We start from the raw sequence: 12284 nt of genomic DNA, 5'->3' as shown, positions 1-12284 counted from the left end.
GAAGGACAGGAACCTTCTGGTACTTTGATGCTTGTAGGTGGTCCTGCCCACAAGAGAAATGGGAGCCTATCTCTGTGATAGGAAGGGCTTCTCCATGTCCCAGAATTTCTACCATCGTTATTCAAGGCATGGGGAGCCCCTTGTGCTAGCTCCCTCGAGAGGAGCTTTCTTCTGAAGGGCCCAGGTTATCAATGAGCTTTGGAGGAATGTGGTCTTCCATTTTATAAGATGCTTTTTCAATTTCATTTTTGTCTTGAAAGTTCATATGCATTTTTATATATCAATTTATAATATATCCTTTTAATTTATGCCTTTTTGTTAATTGAACATCATTTTATACATTTATTGGTACTTTGTCATTATACATCATAGTGAGATTCAAAGTGATATACACATATATGTGCACATCACCTGGTGTATTTCCTTCCACCTAACACCCTGATTTTCCTTCCTCCCTCCTCATACACATCAGTGAACTTGCTAATGCTACCTTCATGTATGCACATAATCTTTTCTGAATTTTTCCCTTTCTCCATCCTCCTTTTTATCCTCCCCACTGTCTCCCCCAGTCCCTTTCCACCAGTCTACTTGTTTCTCTCCCCATTCAACTGGATTTCTTTTTGTTTTCTATTTTCATTCTAGTTTCCACATATAAGAGAAAAAAAATGACCCTTGACTTTCTGAGACTGGCTGATTTCACTTATTGAAGTATAACATAAACAAAAGTTCTCTAATCACACTAAAGTATGACAGGTTTTAGAAATTAGTATACCTATATCATCAGCACTCAGACAGAGAAAAGGAATATTGTCAGCACCCCAGGAGTTCCTAATGCCCCCCTTCTAGGCACTTCTCACCAAAGAAACAGCCAGCCAGCCGACCCATGATATATGCATCTCAAAATACATGTTTTTCTTTCCTTTGTACTTAAACTATTGACTGAAGAAGCCCATATCTACCCTGTGGCATTGACTAATTTCAGCATAGCCCTGGGTACCCCCATTACGAAAGTGTAACCCCTCTTTTTTAACCTCCCAACAACTTCACAGAGTGAGGTTGAGAATTATCATTATTACCACTCTACCATTAAGGAACAGACATGCAGAGAGGTATGACTTACCCAGGGGGCCCTCAAGCCTGTGAGTTGTAAATCATGGATTCTAGACTCCACGAAAACCCTTGAAGCTCTGCCAATAATGGCATTACCAAAGGGATGGAGATTTTTCTCGCAGAAGCCTAGGTTGTCCCATCTTATTCCTGTTTTGATTCCTGTTGAGATCCTTGATAACATCCTAGGTACAGGGCTGGGAATGGGGTTTAAATGAAACTGACTCCTGGACCTTGGCCAAGGGAATGAGGGCTGGGCTCCTGACTGTGGTGGCCAGTGAGCCAGTGGGTGCCCTCTCCTGAGAACCAAATCCCCTACTCTGTCCTTTGAGCCGAATGTGACTTCTTACATCCATGATCAAATGTGCATATAGGCCTTCCCTGGGTGCATAGAGCAGGCCATGTTCTGGCCTCCTTAGAGTGGCCGAGCAGCCTGTCAGGTCTCTTTCCCACTCTGAGCCCCTACTTCTAGTAAGATATGAAACTGGAAGGAATATCCACAAAACACCCAAGGTGTGGCTTGTGGCCCCCAGGGAGGTCAGCAGGAGGCATCCTGTGAGCACTGGAAAGTCTTTAGTGGGACATCTTAATAGAAGGGCAGGCCAGGTCCACACCAGAGAGTGGGGTCTAAACTGTGGAAGATGGCAAGCTTGCCTTATACCCTTCATTCTGGAGGAAGTTCCAGGATAGCAGAGATCTCTGGTGAGGCTCAGCTACAGCAGCTGAGCTTGTTGATCCTGCAGGACACTGCTTCAGAACCATGGCATTTCACATGGTAGAGGAGAGTGATCACAAGTGGTGGCTCCGGGATCAGCAAAATCTGGGTTTAATTAATGTCCAATGCTGTTACTTTTCATGATGGCCTTGTATCAGTTACCTAGGACAGTGTGTGGCCCACAGTTTCTTAGTTACTATTAGCTGCCCTGGTGGTAGTGAGCTTACCATTACTGGAGATGTCTCAACAGATTGAATGATCTTGCTTCCTGACTCTAAGGTCTAGCACCAATTCTTAGCTACACTTTTGGCATCCCTTTTACAACTTTTTTAATTTGACGCATTAAAAGCGTGTGTATTTACAGCATGTGCCATGGTGTCTTAAAGTACATATAGATTGTGAAAGGGCTAAATTAACTAATTAACATATGCATTACCTCACATCACTCCTTCCACGACAACTTCTGCCCCAGGAGGGGATGCCCATGATAGTCTGTGTCCACAGTACTTTATTCTAGCCCAGAGAAAGGGAAAGGGGCACACAGGGTGGTCCCAGCCAACATCTACAGAGAACGATTTAAGAACTCCTTCCCAATTCATCTCCCTGCTCAGAAAAGCCTTCAGAATTCCTCTTTCTGAACACAAACAACAGGATAGGGACATGGAGGGGGGGCAGGAAAAGGTGGCTTAATAAAAAATCCCAATAAAGCTTTGCAGCCCCTGGCGGGCAGGGGCAGGTCCTGGGCAAATGCCTTCCTTGGACCCGCCCACTGGGGGGCCCCAACTAATATTCCTGGAGCCTCAGCCTGGCCCTGGCTTCATTACCCATGCAGAAGGGCCGAGAGGTTCAACAGGGCTCCCCAACGCTGCCTGGCAATATTGCTGAGCTGCCCACTCCAGCCTCACCCCAGCACATACTGCCCCCCACCCTCTGAGAGGAATGGGCTAGATTCAATCAGCCATTTGCCGGTGGGACCGGCTGGGTCAACTTATTATGGGTAGATGCCAGCACCAGGAGTCAGGCAACCCTGGTGTGGAATTTGGAGCAAAGGCTTATTAAAGAGCAGCAGAGAGGTGCTGAGATGGGAGTTCTTTCCCCCTAGAGCCACCAGACTCAAGCTGGAAAGGCACCATAGAAAGGGGCAGGCACCCAGGTAGAGCCCAGAGAGTGCTCCCTGCTGGCCAGAGCTCCTCTACTGGCAGTTCAGAGTCGGCCTCCCTCCTGCTCATAGCTCAGGATGGGCCAAGCTCAGACCTGGTTCCCTCTCTCTACCCCCAAATAGAAAGCACAATGCTTTAAGGATTGGGGCTGAGAAAAGCTAAGTCCAGCCAGTTTGAAGACAGCCAGACAAAGGGCTGGTGCAGGACCGCCCGGAGTGCCTCGGTCCTCAGCTGCCTACAAAAGGCAGGAAAAAGGAGCGTGGACTTTGCAGTTGAGCTTAAAAAGCAAACCTGTGAAACAGAGACAGCCCCCCTTCCCCTCCTCCTCCAGCATTAGCAGGAGGAGCTGAAAACATTTGTTCAGAGAGAGGGGTGGGGGGAAAAACCCTAAGTGCTTCTGCTTCCTTTTTTTTGCCAAATCATGCAGAAGATGCTGGCAGCTGCAAAGATTCAATTATGCACAATGCGAAAAATCATTTACAAAAATAATGGCACTCGAAAAAAATGGCCTCTCCAGAAATGGCGTGGAACAATAAATCCGTTAATTAGCTAATTAATATTCAATTGGGGTCAGTGGGCTTAATAGAACCTTTCTTGGAGACCCAAGAAATTCTAAACTGCCGCAAGGCGCCTGCCCACTGCCATTATCTCAGGCGAGCAGGCCCTTATCGGGCTGCCAGCTGTCCCAGAACAATACAGGCCCTTATCAGCTGGGGCAGCAGCCCTGGCCGCTCACTCCGGCTGCCTCCGCCCAGAGGAGCACGCAGCCTCTTGGTAATTGATATATGGCGCAGCTTTGTCTGAGGCTGTTTGCTCTGCTGGTATTTAAGGCAGCGCGGGCCCCCTGATTGATCGTCATTGGCCAAGTTTCTGCCATCAGTGACAACCTGTCAATGAGGAATCAGCCAATGGCAGCAGCTAGCACTCTTCAAGCCCCAGCCATCTGGGCCAGGCCGGAGGCCCAGCAGGCAGCAACATGGTGCCTTGGGGTTGGCCTCACTTTTGTTGCCCTCCCAAATTGGTAACCCAAGGCCCCACAGACTTGGGCATTTGGGTGGGAGGCTAGCATTCCCTGCCTTGCTTTGCTCTCAGTTTGGTCTTTCTCTCAGGAAAATGAGAGGTTGGACCAGACCCTGGATCCATGAACGTGTAGCATACATTGCCTGGGAACTTGGTAGAAACACATCAGGCCTCCTGAATCTGAACCTACAGGGTGGGGTTCGGGAGGCTACATTTTATTCTGTTCTCTGGGAGACTCTTGTGCTCCAGTGTGAGAAATTATTGACAAAGTTCCTACCCCAGGCTATGTCTTAGGATCCCCTGGGTGTGATGTTGGGCAAAGATTAAACATACAAATTCCTGAGCCCTGCGGTGTAGGGTCACTTCTTCTCAGCCACTGAATGTGTGCCCTGTGTACTGCTAGATGTAGGCACCCTGAGAGGAATTGGATGGCTAGTAAAGAGGCAGAAAATCAGGCTGCCATGGTCATGCCTACGGGGTTGGGGGGGCTGTCAGGCATGGAATGAGGCTGCTCATGGCTGGCAGTGTTGACAAGCTCTGGCTATGCAGAGCTTGGCCACCAGAAATCCATTGAGAGCCAGAAGGTGTTTTTCATAGAAACAATGTTCCCCATGGGAGGGCGGGTTCCCAGACTGGTCCTTGGTAAGGTGAGGCCCACAGTGGAGCTGAGTCTCAGCACATCTCCTTCTCAGAAGATATCATAAGGTCAGGAAGGGAGGAGAAGGAAGTCAAAAAAATCAGAAGAGAAGTTGGAAGGGACTTAACCAATTCTCTCCCCAGGGCTCAAAACACAGGATCAGGCTTTGGTTACTTTCTGAGTGGGCAGTTTCTTCAGTGCCCTACATTCCTAGTGGGCCCCATCTTCCTTCACCCTGCTGGTTCATTTATTATTGCACCCTCCTAGGTCTGCCCTCTCTGGGAGGGCTTGGGGTTCTCTCTGCCTTCCCCCAAGACAGACTCACACACCCAGAGCTACAGGCACTAGAAGACCAGCTAGGTTATGTGTCTTCACATGAATGAATCAGCCAATCACTGAAGAAGATGGGGAAGAGGGATCTGGACTTGGGGGGCACCCAGTGAGAGACTGGACAAGAACCCTGAGGAAACACCTCCATTCTACTAGGATGAGGTGAGTAGGGAAAGCTCACCCCAGTTACACTCCACCTTTTCTTAGAAGCTGTGTGGGAGCTAATCAAACAACAGGAAGGAGGCTGCAAGGTAAATGGCCAACACCAAGCATAACCCACCGTGGCGGCCCTGACCCCACACAGTGTGGGGAGGACCCTGCAGGTGGTGGAGCCTGCTAAGAGGAATTCAGGGACGTGTTCCTCCTGGAGCCAGGGTTGGGGGTGTTTGGTTATTAACAGGTGACAGGACCTGGCTGTGGAGGATATAGGGAGATGGTAGAACAAAGCTAAGAAGTCTGAGCAAAGGACAGCACTAAGCTTAGGAAGATGGAGTCCTGGGTGGGTGATCCAGCAGGACCTTGGGCTCCAAAACAATTAGAATAAAGTTGTCAGTCCTGGAATCTACCATTTGTGATGTGACACTGAGTGAGACCAGAATGAGGGCCTGGAGTGGGATGAATTTCTTTCCCGCCTCCTGGGCACAGCCAAAAGGCAGCTGGCCAATCTGATCAATTCCTTTGTCTGCACTGCACAGGCTCAATGGGCCTCTCCTCCTGGGTCATTTCCTCCTTAGGAAGGGGTGGAGAACTCCTTCAGTGCCCCAGCTCCTGCACAGGAGGACCAACAGGCACTTCCAGAGTTGGCCCAGGCCTCAGGGGAGGCTGGGCTGCATGCTCTAACTGGGCTGTCAGAGTCACCAGCAATCAGAGTGAGGAGGAACAGAGCTGGTGCTCATGGCCCCAACCAAATGATCCTTTCATCTGTGCCCTCCCTGGGGCCCTCGTTGTATTACAAGGCTGTTGAAGAATATCAAAGGCAAGTGTCCCTCAGCCATCACTCTGCTAGGTTCAATGGCTGCCAGTAGGATGTGTTAAATTCTAATGATAAATATAGCCTTCTGTTAAGTAAGCAAACCACTGACTTGAGAGCCCATAGGTTAGTCCAGGCCCTCACCTGCCAAGCAAGCAATTAGCTTTGAAGCTGCCCAGGCACCAAACACATTCCCTTCCTTTCCCCAAATATGCTGGCACATGTGACTTCAGCCCGCATGGGGCTCCTTGATACCTCGCTGACCAAACCTGTCCCTTTGGACAACTTGGGTTTGGCCTGTCTCACTGAATCTTGGAATAGGAGGCCAAAGTTGCTCTTGTCTGGGCTGGAGTCTTGACCCCAGTCCCTTTGGGGAGTGGGCGGGTGATCCTAGGTTGTAGGCACTGCCCTGCACAGGGTGGTACAAGGGTGAGATCCCCCAGTCCTCTTTTCCTTGTTCTGGTTGTTTGAGGAGGTTCCCCCAGCCAGCTGGTGGTGGAAGAGGGGGAGAAGCAGAGAGACAGTGAGAGAGAGAGAGAGAGAGAGAGAGAGAGAGAGAGAGAGAGAGAGACAGACAGACATCGGGAGACTGAGACAGACTTAGGAGAGAGGAACAGAGAGATCTCTACAGGGCTGTGGCTCCAATGGCTGCTTAGATGATCTGGGGCTGCCCTTTGGCTGCCGTGGAGACTTTCCAGGACCACAGTGATTGAGGCCAGCATGAAAATGGGCAGGAACCCTGCAGGTTTTCCTAACTCTAAATCCCTACCCTGACCTTGAGTGTCTGGTTTTCTGGGAGCCCAAAGTGGGTTTCTCTTCGGCTGGGAGAGAGGCTGGATTTTGCCACTTGTCTTCAAAACACCAGACTAGCTAGGTGTGGTGGCGCACGCTTGTAATCCCAGCGCTTGGGAGGCTGAAACAGGAGGATCGCACAGGTTCGAAGCCAGCCTCAGCTACTTATTCAGGCTCCCAGCAACTTAATGAGAACCTGTTTCCAAATAAAATATAAAATAGGTTTGGGAGTATAGCCTGGAGGTAGAAAGCCTCTGGGTTCCACCACAAGTACCATACACACACACACACACACACACACACACACACACACACACACAATAAAACAAGACTATTGGAGTTCTCAGACCAGTTTTATAGGTTGAGACCAGTTCTCCACACTGGTTTTATAGATGAGGAAACTCAGGCTCTGGGTACAATGGCTGCCCAAATATACACTGTACACATTGGCTTAGGAGCTGGGCCAGGACAATGCAAGGACAGCTCTCCCTCTGTCTTTTATTTCTCTCTCTCTCTCTCTCTCTCTCTCTCTCTCTCTCTCTCTCTCTCTCTCTCTCTCTTTCTCTCTCTCTCTCTCTCCCCCCAGCTGTCTCCTTTGTGTGTGTGGGGTCTCCGGGTCCTACCACCAGTGGAAAGAAAGTTTCTAACCCGAAAACAAGCCATAGGCGCAGGAGGCCCTGAGTGCGCCTGCGGAGTTTGGAGCTCCTTCAACTTCACGACTAATTGCAGAGAGGCAGTGGGCGGGCTCTTGGCAAGCGATTAGCTGTCCCACTGCATGAATAATTTGCATAGAAAATGCTTTATTTTGGCAATCTATTAAAGGGCCCACAGTGCTGTGGCTTATCTCGGTCTCACAGCAAGGAGAAGGCTTGGCTATCTCGTTAAGTTCTGTTGATGCATAACAATTTGAAATGGGCACAAGCTAGTATGACATTTAAAGATGCCTTCACTTAATTATATTACACAAACATGGGGTTGTTTATCCTTGGGAATAAAGTCTTTTTGAAGTCAAAGTTGGCATGTGCATAAAGGAGGGCATTTTAACTGATTTTTCAAGAGGGGGCCTCCTCACTTCAAGCTTGGGGGGGCTGTGATTCCTTAGGGCCTTATAATACAGAAGGTTCTATGGCTGAGATGCAGACTCTGAGATTGGTTCTTTAGTTCTTCTTCTTTGAGGGTGGCCTATAGTTTGGCCCTTAATACATTATTGTGGGTAGAAAAGCTTATTAAAGCAAGGAAAAGAGACTTGCTGTGTGACCTTGGGCAAGCCCTCCCCCTTCCCTGAGCCTCCAGTGCCTCTTGTGCAACATGTGGGGTGGGCTTGCCTGCTCTTAGGCAGTGACTGGCAGCCTCCAGTGTATTTTGGCTTTCTCTTTGCACTCCTCACATTAACTCTTTTAATAAAAATACAGCCTCTTTGATGAGTCAAAGGGAATTTGGGGACCCCATCTGATTTTTCTGAGGACTGGACACATGCTGGAGGAGGGAGATGAAGCAAATGGGAAGGGGCTGGCAGCTGTAGCAGGCACTTGTATGTTCCTGCTCTGCCGAGTCAGAAGGCCCCAGACACTGCAGAGCCAGCAGCCTTGCCTCACTTCCTTTAATACTAGGATTAGCTTGTGATTGGGGGAAATGCAAGGAGGATCCTAGGGAAAATGAGACAACCCATCCAGGCCTGAGAAGCCTGCCTTGCTCATAGGCACTTGTGGAAAAGGGGACCCAGTGCTAGTTAGCTCTTCTTGGGCATTGGAGCAGTACTGCCGTGGGTGGAGCTCTGGACACAGGACACAGGGGGCTGGCTGCTGTCAGGACAGAGCCTTTGATATTCCCAGTGAAAGTGCTGGCTGCGTGGGTCTCTAACAGAAGACATTGCAACACTGTGTGTGTGTGTGTGCATGTGCATGCACATGCGCATTCATGTGTGTTTGATTAATCAACACATTATCTACTATTAACAGAGAAAATTTCTTTCCATTATGATTTCCTATAGGTAAAACTCTGCTGAAATAATCGAAAGAATATGAATTGGCATTAATAGCTAACTTTATATTTAAATGATGTGAATAAGACCATTTTGGATGAGACTTAAAGATATGTCAATCCCTAGACACAGTTAGGTGGCTCTTTGCTTAGTCTTTAACTGTAGTCGATCACTGACATGGTCATCCCTGGTCTTGAGTAATATTAACCCATTGGGTATGTTAACCTTGAGTCAAAACCTTCCTGGTGATACTAGAAAGAGCTTCTGATCCAAATGTTAACATGAGACAAACTGTCAAGGTGAGAGAATCACTATTGGGCATGTATCATCTAAATAATAAGCAAAGGTACCACCCACTACACTAAGGATTTTGGAAGATTAAACTATGTGAAACTGGTGTTTCTATGATTCAAAAATGGCTGACAATTTCATATGGTTCAACCCAGTATCACACTGTGCTCTTACCATTGTTATTTCTCTTCCCATGTTACAAAGTAGGAAAATGAAACAGAGAAAAATTACATAGTTTACCCAAATTACAGAGCAAGTGAGTGGGGCTAGTGCCATCTTTTGGAGACCTAAAGCTCTAACTCCATAGACATCCATGCCTCACACCTCATCTTTTATCAAAATGTTTCCATTCACATTTTGCCTGTTTCCATGAACATGGTTAAACTGAACCTGGTACCTATTTATGCTAACTTACTGTTTATTAAATAAATGAATGAACAACAAATTTATTACAGGGGTGCCTGGAGGCTCTGGAACAGGTGGACCTGGTGATGCTAAGCCTTGGAATACTTAATCAGTGGCTTCTCACATTCTTTCCCTCCAATCTAACCCCCTTACAGTAGGTTCATTCATAAAGTCACATATGTGTCTAGATGTGTCTGGAGGACTGTGTAGGGGTGGGGAGGAGATGGGTTCAAGGGTTATATGGTTGTCAAGGCCAAACCAGGTTTCAGAGGAGCAGAGAAATGGAGAAGAGTATGAGCAGAACTATCATACTATCAGCCATTGTTGGAGGCTGGGGGAGGTAAAGCCTTCCTAGATCTGAATTTGCACACTCACACTCCTATCCAATCCAGATGAAAACAGGTGGTAAAATTTCCACTAACATCAAAGCGGCTTCATGACATATCCACCACTTCCTGAGTGCTCAGAGTCATTTCTTTCTGAGCCTCAGGTCTGTTCTCTAGGCTCAGATCAAATCTGCTCTCTTGCCAGGCGTGGTGGCACACGCTTGTAATCCCCACGCTTGGGAGGCTGATACAGGAGGATCACGCAGGTTTGAAGCCAGGTGTGCTGGCTTATAGGTCTGGGAGTTTAGCCCGGATGTAGAAGGGCTTCCAGGAACCTCAGTACCACACACACACACACACACACACACACACACACACACACACACACACAAATCTGCTCTCTCACAATCACCTACACCCACAGCTTCTTCTCTTCCCATCACATTGCCCTGTAACAGTGCCAAGGGTACTGAGGTGGGGCATCCTCAGTGGCCAGGTGTGGCTGGAAGGAAAGGCATGATGGGCATTGCAAAGGGGTCACCACGATCCCATTCATGATATGAATCATTGATTCATTGGCCTGTAACTTATGTGTTTATCAGTTTTGGTCAACCATAACCAAGAAGTTAAAAATTATAAAATGGCACATAGATGCATGATAATTATGGCTGGCTTACTGAATAAATTTCAATACAAGAAGTAGGTGTCATTAGCATAATTGTTGCTTTCAGTTTTGCATTAACTAGTGTTTCTCAAAGGAAGTGATAGGTTAGCAGGTGCTGATGTTATGCATCTGCCTTCTTCAGGTAGCCAGTCACACCACACCACACCTGGTAGTGGGAATGACAAGAGTTCACAGGAAACACTTCATGAATTTGGAGATTTAAGATTCAGGCTATCTTTGAAGCTCAAGAGGGTGGATGTATACACTTAGAGAGGCAGCTGATCTTAGTGAAGAAGAGCTGATAGAGTTGCATCTTCCTTGGACCTAAAATCTCCAGCTCTGGGTCAATAAGGACCTTCTGAAGCAGGAAATTTAGTTCTATATAATGACTTATCATATATATATTGCCCTTACTGGGCCCTGCGGGGCCACAGAGAAGAACTCTGGCTCTGCCATGATTGATCTGGTGTGATAAGAAGGGGGTAGAGCTTATCTGGTCTTATGGAGTCAAAGGCCAAAACAGCCTCATTTGGATGGATGGATGGTAGCAACACATGGATAAATTATCTTCCAGACAATTTCAGGGTGTTCTGAGTCATTCATTGTTCAGTTAAAAAATATTGAATGAGGGCCTTCTGTGTGTCAAGAACTGCTCTTCAGGACATCTTGGATGTGGAAGAAAGACAACCCATTGCAACCTCCAGGTTCTGCCCTGTTCCTCCCCCCCACCAAGTCTGGCTGTCACAACTCTAAAAAGGAAGGTAGAACCTTGGTACCATGGACAGCTCAGTGCAGGTGCCAAGATGGGGGGTTGGCCAGGAAAGGCCAGGAGAAAAAGACAGAAAAACTCACCCACCTCCTCCCTTCTCAGGTAAATCCTCATTTATTTTGGGAAGAACCAAGAGAAACCTCATCTCTTGGATTTGTGGCCTCCATCTCCTGCACATCTAAGTCATTTTACAGTCCAGTGCTTTGGCATACAGCATTCAAAGGCCAAAAGAGATTAACTGGCAATTCCAAGGCTGCTTAGAGACATCACCCAGTTCACTGTTCCTTGCTCTTTCCTCGTTTTCCTTTCCTGTGATACCATCTCCTGTGACTCAACTCTTGTCCCACAACCCAAACACTGATCCTTCCACCACTACCCTTTTGAACTTTGAGTTTGTTCTTGGTGTTTCTAGTGTACAAACTTTGGCTTTTCCCCAAATGGGGTCTGACTTTTTTTTTTTATCTTTGTCTTGTCTTGGATAGAAGCACCAATGATAAGTCCACACAGTACCCAGATCTCCATATTAGCCATGTAGTTATGTCCCCCTCCAGGCTAAACCTAACCCCGCCAATGGGTTTGGATGTAACTTTAAAGCAGTTCACCTGGTAGGGGAAGGACAAGCTGCAGTCTGAAGACTATTTAGAGTCAGAGCCAGCAGTTGGGAGAGGTCGTGATTTGTTATTGATAGAGAAGGACATCAAAGAAGTTTCTATATGAAGGTTTCTGTTTCTTGAGGCTTTTAAAAGAATAATGAGTGAAGTAGCAGGTGGTGCCGCAGGAGGTTAGGGGAGAGGAAATGCATTCTGAAATAGTTTCTGTGGAAAGCAGGAAACAGAGACACCAGGGATCAACAGAGGGATGAGTGGGCAGTGTTGAGTACCTGGTAGAAAGGGTACCATCATTTGTAGGATTCTGATTCCTGTGTTTGGAATATTGTTCCTAGTGGTACTCAGTTACCTGTGTGCAGAGATGGGGAAGATGAATGCTTGGATTGATCTAGGATTAGAAGTTTACTAACAACAGCAGTTGGAAAACAGATCAGTGGAGTCAGATGTGTTGGCAAGACTGTCGCAAGTGTAGTGTATCGGGAGAAGGATTAGAGAGGAACTAAGGTCAG

The sequence above is a fragment of the Muscardinus avellanarius genome (genome assembly GCF_963383645.1).
Source record: "Muscardinus avellanarius genome assembly, chromosome: 1".
NCBI lineage: Eukaryota > Metazoa > Chordata > Mammalia > Rodentia > Gliridae > Muscardinus > Muscardinus avellanarius.
The sequence above is the reverse complement of the archived record's forward strand: the minus strand, read 5'-3'. Positions refer to the sequence as shown.